Source organism: Pteropus alecto, unplaced genomic scaffold, assembly GCF_000325575.1.
Source record: "Pteropus alecto unplaced genomic scaffold, ASM32557v1 scaffold224, whole genome shotgun sequence".
Classification (NCBI taxonomy): domain Eukaryota; kingdom Metazoa; phylum Chordata; class Mammalia; order Chiroptera; family Pteropodidae; genus Pteropus; species Pteropus alecto.
In genome coordinates, this window is record NW_006436289.1 from 5,972,397 (window position 1) to 5,982,080 (window position 9,684).

Here is a 9,684-nt window from a genome sequence, read left to right on the forward strand (position 1 = left end):
TGAGCGCAGGCTGTGAGAAGGGGCGGAGGGCAGGCCCCTGTAGGGAAGAGGGCCAGGAGACCAAGGCATAAATTCTTGAAAAGTTTCTCTACCTGATCTGACAAGAGGAACAAAGAATTTCTCTCCTTGCCCCCTCCCCAAGAAAGCCCACAAGCCCACTTTTCATGCCCATTCCCATCAGAGAAGATAGCTTTCCAGGTACCAAATTGTAGGCTGAATTTTCCAGATGGAGGTATGCCTGGGTACCCTGTGATATGCGGGAGGACTGCCTTTGAGAGTCGCATCTGCATCTTTGCATTCCCCTTGGGTTCCCCTTATAGTCTTGGAGGGCCATGCGATGAGATGGAAGGCTGGATCTGCTTAGTGGAATAGTGAGCCAGCCAGCTCAGCTTCTTATATCAAAGTGTGGTCCTAGAGATCAAGGCCACAGTTTTGTACTCCCAAGGTCCGCTTTAGGCAAAACCATTCCTACTTCCAGCACATATTTAAACACCTGCTATGTGTTCAGCACCTAAGGTCATTCATTTCACCCCCCATATGTACATACACTCTAGCTGGTAATACAAAATAAACACATTATTTACCATTCGAGACAGTATATAATAAATTACTAAACTGAATACAAACAGAAGGGGGTAGGGTGGGGCATTGAGAACTATAATTGATCAGGGAAGTTTCATGAAGTAGGTGACACTGGGTAGGTCCTTTAGCAAGACTAAATTTGAACATTTGGGATGAGGGCTATGGAGGTCAGAGAAACAATGTCTTGCAACCAGTTACATTTTCTCATTCTCACAATTCCACATTTAATGATGTAGAGGTGTTTGTATGTGTGCGTTTAAGTACACAAAGAGGACAGTTACGGAAGATTTCCAGGAGACCTCTACTAATAATTCTCTCCTTTAGTTTCTCCTTCCCCCTCTTTTCCTTCAATGAATAAACCAAAAGAGAACAAAGAATATTCTCTGATTACACACCTTGTGGAACTCAACTGAGAGTAGCTCCCTCATCCCCCAATATGATCTTCATGAACCCAGTGTAGTACACTCATTGTTGACCATGAAAGCTTAGTTCTAAATTATTTTCCATGAGGACAACTCCCCAGCTATAGATTGACTCTTTAAACCCAGCAAATGGTGTCATAGATGCCACTAGTAACATGGATAGGGGCAAGTAATCTAGACATTCAACACAAATTCCAAACTCACAATATTAAAACATCAAAGAAGAACTTCCCAAGGATGAGTTCGAGTAAGTTATAGCATTATTATTGAATATGAAAGCACCTTTTTTGCCAAATTCATCATTTGTTCTGTGTACACCGAAGTGAAGAGTAAGAAACCAAAGTGAAGTATAAAATGTACAGTACAGAAAACATTAATTGTAAAAATTAACTTGTAAAATTAAATCACAAAAGACAGGTCATTTATAACTAATTATAATTTGTATTCATCTTATCTTTGGGAGAAGCACAGTATTGTAGAGCACGTTGCATAAATCCCTCACGCTCCTTTAACATGTACAATATACCAAGCCATACCAGGGAACACTCTAAAATCAGAGCTAATTAACCTTTGAGCTGTCTAGGGATAACTGTAGAGCCAATTTTTTATTTTATAGTTAAATATACACACATAAATAAAATGAGAAGTGAAATCGCCTCCATTAGCAATATGTCAACTCATAAGTCTTAATTAGAACATAATTACAAAAATGATTCTATTTTTTCAAATCATGTCATTTTTACCCAATACAAGATTTAATACCTCTTCCAGATTGATGTTTTATAATTATTAGTTGCATCTCACATATCTTACCTGAGCTGGATTGTTGCCATCCACGGCAATGGCTGCAGTAGATGCCTTGAAATTTAGATTTTTTAAAACTTTTCTTCAAAGATAAAAAAATAAAGAAGACTCATATAAGTCATCAAGATGTATTGCCTACTGAAATAAATTTTTTGAAATGCAGTTTATTTTGTAGGTAATACAACTAAAAATGAAATAACTAGGAAAAAATGTGTGTGGCCTAGTTCTGTTAAAAAAAGAGAGAGAAAAAATGCTTGTTCTTAGGGTTGCTGTTGATTTGGCCTTCAGTTACTAGAGAAACTTCAAGGATCTCGTTCTCTTTATGGTTCATGTCTAGGCATGCCTGGAGACCAGGGAGACCCATGATTTAATCTAAGTAAGAATGCTTGTGGTGTTTAAAATGCTGAAATAGAATTTGTGTTTGTTTTAGACAGCACCAGGAAGGTACCTTTCATGGGGAATTGTTTACTGTTTTATTTAATTTCTGGGCTTTTGGTGAAGAGGGAGATGGGGAAGGAGCACTAAGGAAGGGAGGTGAGATTAGTGATTAGGAGGAAACCAAGAAGAGTGTAGAAAACAAATAACGTCTGTTTTAGCTTTAGCAAATTTATATTGGCTAAATTCACCACTCCTACATGAAAGACTAGATTGATGGGCGTTGGGAATTACAAAAGATGGAGAGAACTTAATCTCTCCTTTCAACACATACAAACACACCAGCTGAACATCTTCTATCTTCCATAGTTTTTGCTGGATATTATTAGAGAGTAAGAAGTGCAGAATCAGATTGATGAGAAATTATTGGAGTTTAGTGATTTTTCAAATGCATATTTTCTCTTAGGAAATATGAAACCATATTTTAGTTTTTATGTAGATCAATAAATGTCAGATTATCTTAGTAACATCCATGATACTCTATTTAGGAACTAGTTTGTATGTTGAAGCAAGACTTGATTGAAGTCAGCTTAGTGCCTTCGAAGAGCTGAAAATCAATGAACCTGTTTAATTACGAAAGGAAATTTTCTAACAAAAAGGAAATGCCAGCAGTTTTTATAATTTTATACATCTGATTCCATTTCATTGTACTCTCATTAGTAAGCATGCACCAGATTCTTATTTAGCTTCCTATTTATATTTATTGATTAATCAATAATGTTGCTTTCAATATGAAATTGTTAAATTAATCTTTTAGTAAATCCAAGACAATCTAAAGATATGCCTTGTAATTAAAGTTGCTTGAGTCCTTAGTTATGACTTAGCAATAGGAGCAAACATGTTGTATATTTACCATCTTTAGAGAACAGTCTAGGGATTTATGGCTGGAGAGATACACAGTTTGTAGACATAGATAATTAATTGAGATAGTTATAGTACAGTTGTCTTTTGGTACCCCTGGAAAATTGGTTCCAGGACTCCTGACAGATACCAAAATCTGCAGACACTCAGGCTCCTTCTATAAAAATGGTAAAGTATTTGCATATAACCTATGTGTAGCCTCCTGTATACTATATCATCTCTAGATTACTTATAATACCTAATACCACGTAAACGCTATGTAAATAGTTGTTATACTGTATTGTTTAGGAACAAATGATAAGAAAAAAATCTGTACATGTTTAGTACAGGCATAACCATCGTAGGCCTAACTACCTAGTACATGTTAGCGACAATGTAAAATTTAAAAAATTATTTTTGATCCATGATTGGTTGAATCTGCGGATGCAGAACCCATGGATATGGAGGGCCAACTGTATATCAACTAACATTAATATATACAATATAATAATTTGGATATTACACATATTTATATTATATATAATTATATCAAGTACCAAGATGGTACTTAATTATGATGTGTTTAGGTTTAAGCGTGTTTAGTTTTAGATAATGGGAAGACATTGTGGTGTAATTAGACATATGGAGCTGGAACTCTGGAAAGGGGCCAGAACTGAAGAGAGATTTCATAGTTTTCTGAAGCTGTAATACTTGAAGTTGTGAGAATTAATGAGATCTCCGAGACAGCTACGTTGCCTTAGTTTTCATTTACTCTCCAGCACCTGCTATGGATTACTCAGGACAGAGAAGGCAACTAACAGCAATGTGTTATTGTTGAACAGGAAATAGAATGAGGAAAGTAGAAGGCTCAGGACCAACTTTGAAGTACCCAGCTCCTATTTAGGAGCTGGCAGGAGGAAGTAAATCTTGAGAAGCGTCAACCCACAAGGAGAAGCAGAAGAGAGGACTCTCATAAAAGCCAAGCTGTTTTAAACAGGATCATATACACATATGCATTCAAGAGTAGCTGCTGCCTTGGCACCACCATAAGGTTTGGTCAGTGGAATTAGCCACAGGGCGGTAGATGACTGCATTGGCTCCACAAGAATGTTTTGTCTCAGTGCTTTATTCAGTGAGTCAGTGCAAGGTTCATGAACTTCTCTAGGCTATTAATAAATAGATTAACTTTCCTGGCCACTTCCCACAACTGATTAGCCTCTGTACCTCTCTAAAAAATCTCGACTGGGTTTTCAAGGTTTATAGAGGTAATTTTAGGGTTTCAGTACAGCCAGCAAGTAGTCTGAGAACACAGTTGAAGAAAGTCTATTCTCCTTAAGAGCTCTCAGAAGTGTTCTATAATTCTATGAAGCCAAAAGTAGGACTTTCACTGATTATCTTGTTAATTCATTTATAAGAATGAAAATACTTTATGCTATTCTTTTAAGTATAATTTTATGTCTACTTATTCTTGTCTTTATTTTCTCCCCATTTGGTACTTAATCCTTTTTTTCTAGGTGGAATTTATATTATTTAGTTCTAAAAAATTCATAGCTCTCATTTGTTATCTTTATTTCCTTTATGCCTGTAGAATATCTCAAGGATTTCGTCCTGCTTACATTTAGTACGGTTCACATGGTCTTTCCCCTCCTAGCTCATCTATAGCTTGTTTAAATCTCAAGCTCAAATACTACTTTTTGGGTAAAATCTTCCTTGGTGCCTTTAGCTCGTTTTGATCATACTCTTCTCTAACTCCTTTTGCACTTAATCTATTCACTCTATAATTACTATCTTCCATTAGTACGAGAATATTATTCTCCAACATCTAATTGCATTAAAAAAAATCCCATTCTATTATAATAATAGAATGTGCTGGTATATATAATACACATTTATTACATTAGTACAGGGCATTGTATATGCATTTTCTTACAACCTAAGATATTTTTTGTGAGCTATCTTGGTTTCAAACTTGATGCAAGATACACACATGCACACATTTGCACTCTCTAGCATGCCACTTACATTATGAGTTCTCAATAACGCACATAGAAAATACAAATAAAGTAGGAAAAATGCTTCTCGTAAATAAAGCACTAGCATGGTAACTTTATGAAAAGGAAGCTTCATATAGTTTAAGATTCATTTAGTTTATCAGTAAATGAGTTCAGCTTAGTAGATTAGGCAGCTCTAAATTCAGTTTCTTTTGGTTTCAAATCAACATTGCATGACTGTACAGTTTTATTAGGTAACATTTTGGCATATGAATTTTGTTTCAATAATTAATGTAACTTCCTTAATATGTGGTTTGAACATCATGAGACTGAGTTCATACCTGGGTTGTAAAACAGTTCATTGCTATGTAAAATTGTGCTATGTACTTGCTGTTATCAAAAAAATACACTTTCTGTTAGAAGTGGGATTTTTTCTAAAGCATCCACATTTTCCCCCTCATTAGCAATGTTGTGCAATTGCAAATGGGATATAATGAGCCTAGGGATATAATATGCAACTTAAGGGAAAGAAGCTAATGAAATCAAATAGGTCTGATTATAAGACTGGCTATGACATTAAAAGTCTAGTGAATTTAATTGTTCAATTTAGATGATATTTTAAATTATTTTGCCTATTTTTAAACTCATATGCAAAAATATTTTCATTTTATAGGTGAAGTTTAGAAAAAGTTAAGGAGGCAAATATAGAATCAGATTTTCAAGGTTTACTTTTATTGATGAACCTTAGGGCTTGAAGATACCTTAGCGATCAAGTTAGATTCCCTCATGTTAAAATGGAGAAATGCAATTCTGGAAACTGTTACTTGTATAAGGTCATTTTGGTCATTTTCATGTTTAATACCATTTGATTAAAGAGGTAAAATATATCTTCCATGCTCCCATTCATTCTGTTCTTCATCCTCATTCCTAATGGCCTGAAACCTCATGTTTCCCGTTTCTGTGGTGGCTCCCCCAGGCTTCCTCCCCTCTTCCAAATGTATCCAGACAGAACATGATTCTTTTGTCCCACTGTGGATAACTCCCTTGATAATTTCAAAAGGAAATCCTGGAAAGACAATGTCTTAAGGGAATAAATGTCTCATGATGAGAGTATTAGATATCACATAAAAACAGTGGAAGAGCTGTTCTTTGTCTTCAAATTTCAGCAGACATTTTCTGTTCTATTTAAATATGAGATTGGCTTAGGATGGCCCAGGCCAGACCTTCTGATAAATTCTAATATCTTTTCAATGGACATTGCTACCTGGATGTTTAATTGCCATTGAAAACTCAGTATGCCTCAATCTGAACCAATCTTTTTATACTGTTCTTTTTATACTGGCTCTTCTGCTGAACTTAATTATTTCAACGATAACATTATTGTCCTGCTTACTAATGCTTGAAACTTAGAGTAACTTTTGAGTATCCCATTTTGCAAACTCTGTATCCAAATAGTCCCTTCAGTACATGACTGATTTCCTTCTCTAAATTATAAACCTCTTGATAGGGAAGGTTTTTTTCAACCCTATGACACTTAGCAGTGTCTAATAATGTAATAGATGGTCAGTAAATAGTCACTGAGTCAATGTTCATTGTAAAAGAAGATATAGTTTTCATTAAAGTGTAGGAGGTGATTTAAATAAGGTGTTTAAAATCATCATAAACAACTAACTGAAGGAAGTCTTGCATGATATTTCGTTTCTATTTGATTGTTCTTTCCTGAAACCTAAGTACATTGTTAACCTTCTCTTCTATTCATAACTTCTAAGGCCTGCCTGGGCCTGTTGCAGAAAATGCTAGGAGAGGGTTCAAAGCCTCGTCAACTAATGTGTTTCACCAACTCAAAGTGCAAGAGAACAATATGCCATCCGGGAAGGTGAAATAATGAAAGAATTATTAAATACCTGACACCATTTTAATATTATAAATGCAAACACTAATCATTTGAAAAGGAAAAATTTGAGTATATGCTATTGCATATGTTGCCTTTAGTTCTGAAGCAAATTTTATTTCAGCAATATATGAGTAGTTGTCTAATTTTGTTACTTCTATCATAAATTTAAAAAATAATATTTGCAAAAGTTATCCCAGCAAAGGCTAGAAGAGAAGAGAAAATGATGCAAATTCGTCATAATAATCTTTCTTAAGCTTAAGGCATTACTAAGCAATCTTAAGTGTAAAATAAATTTAAAATCACCTCGATAGCTAGGAGTTATGTATCTTAATGAGCTGCCACCTTTGCTGCACATTAGAACAACTTGGGGAGCTTTTAAAAATCCTGATGCCCAGATTGCACTCTACCCCAATTAAATCCAAAAGTCTGGCAGTAAGAGTCAGGTATCAGCATTTTAAAAAGAGATTCAGGTGATTACAAAGTGCAGCAATTTGGGAACCCTTGCAATTGAGTAAGGGGAGTAAGAAACATATCATGGAAAGCTGAAATAAGATACCTGTGAAATAAATGTGAAAGTGGACGATCATAAAGGTCCTAGTTGCACCTTTATTTTCTTTTTATATGTTCCGGGTATATAGGAGATACTTTTTATATTTACTGAATTGAACTCTCATTATTAAATCATGTCAATACTAGATATCAAGGTGCTCAGCCATCCATTTCCATAGTCTTTATATTATCATTTCTCACACCTCTTAAGCATCAAAGATATTATACTAGCTGATGCACCTCTTAGTATCTGTACTTCATCTTCATCACTGATGAAAGTTTTAACAGTTATACCATTCCAGTATGCCAGGAGCCATCTATATCCATATTCTACTACCATGTGATGAGGTTTCTATTCCAGCCAGCAGGTGAGTAACCCATCTTCGAAATCCCATTTTAGAGTTGGTTTCCTTGAAACATTCCTGGTACAAAATGTTTTAGATTGGGGTCCTTAGAAACAGACTCTGAGATGGGTGATTGCACGTAGAAGGTTTACTCAGGAGTAAACCTTCTTGAGAGATATACATAAGGGAGCGAGACAGATAGGATTGGGCAGAGGGAGAGATGGACCAGGAAAGTGGTTGCAAGTGAGGCCACAACCTATCTTATTTAGAGCTCTGGAGATGAATGGCCCTTCAGAGTTATTGCAAATTTAGGCAAGGGGGCCAGATTTTTGTCTCCCTATATTAGCCAGTCAAGGCTGCAGGCTACCCGTCGGGAGAGGGGCAGAAAACTACTCCGCAGTAGTTTCTGGGAGGAATTCCCAATGACCGATGCAGCTATGAGCCATGGTATCTGATAGTTCCAGAAGTTGGAGGATAATAGCGTTGACCCCAAAGAAGGGAACTGGTTGAAGGACCGCAGTATCTTTTACCATGTTCAATGACTTATCTTTTACCATGTTCAATGACTTATCTTTACTAGATATCAAAGTGCTCAGCCATCCATTTCCATAGTCTTTATATTATCATTTCTCACACCTCTTAAGCATCAAAGATATTATACTAGCTGATGCACCTCTTAGTATCTGTACTTCATCTTCATCACTGATGAAAGTTTTAACAGTTATACCATTCCAGTATGCCAGGAGCCATCCATATCCATATTCTACTACCATGTGATGAGGTTTCTATTCCAGCCAGCAGGTGAGTAACCCATCTTCGAAATCCCATTTTAGAGTTGGTTTCCTTGAAACATTCCTGGTACAAAATGTTTTAGATTGGGGTCCTTAGAAACAGACTCTGAGATGGGTGATTGCATGTAGAAGGTTTACTCAGGAGTAAACCTTCTTGAGAGATATACATAAGGGAGCGAGACAGATAGGATTGGGCAGAGGGAGAGATGGACCAGGAAAGTGGTTGCAAGTGAGGCCACAACCTATCTTATTTAGAGCTCTGGAGATGAATGGCCCTTCAGAATTATTGCAAATTTAGCAAGGGGGCCAGATTTTTGTCTCCCTATATTAGCCAGTCAAGGCTGCAGGCTACCCCTCGGGAGAGGGGCAGAAAACGACTCCGCAGTAGTTTCTGGGAGGAATTCCCAATGACCGATGCAGCTATGAGCCATGGTATCTGATAGTTCCAGAAGTTGGAGGATAATAGCGTTGACCCCAAAGAAGGGAACTGGTTGAAGGACCTCAGTATCTTTTACCATGTTCAATGACTTATCTTTGGCCCATGGGAGCACCTCATGTAGGCGCTTGTGTCTTTTGACACAACTCGTTGGTTTTGTATAGCTTCTTTGCTTTCTGGTATAATACATTCCAAACTAATCTAATATATTTGAACTAGAAATGGAATCAGCTATTTTCTAAGGATTTTTTTTAAAAGAGGGAAATGGTATTTAGAGACCACAAAATGAGTGTTAGAATTGTATATTGATTCTAGGTCTTTTCAGTAGACAGAGCTAAAATACATATTTTAAAAAGAAAAAAATCAAGTTCATATTAATATTGCCATTTCAAATTTAACATTATGGGAGTTGACTTAATTTCTTTGATTTTACACTTTTATCCTTTTTTCCTCAGATTGAAAATTTTAGTTCGTAACATTAAAATAAACATTTGTATTACCCTATTCTCTCTCTCTCTCTCTTTATATATGTATTTGTTGTTAACACTAGTCAAACAATTAGTAACCCTAATTGTTTCCAGTAATATTAGTATTAC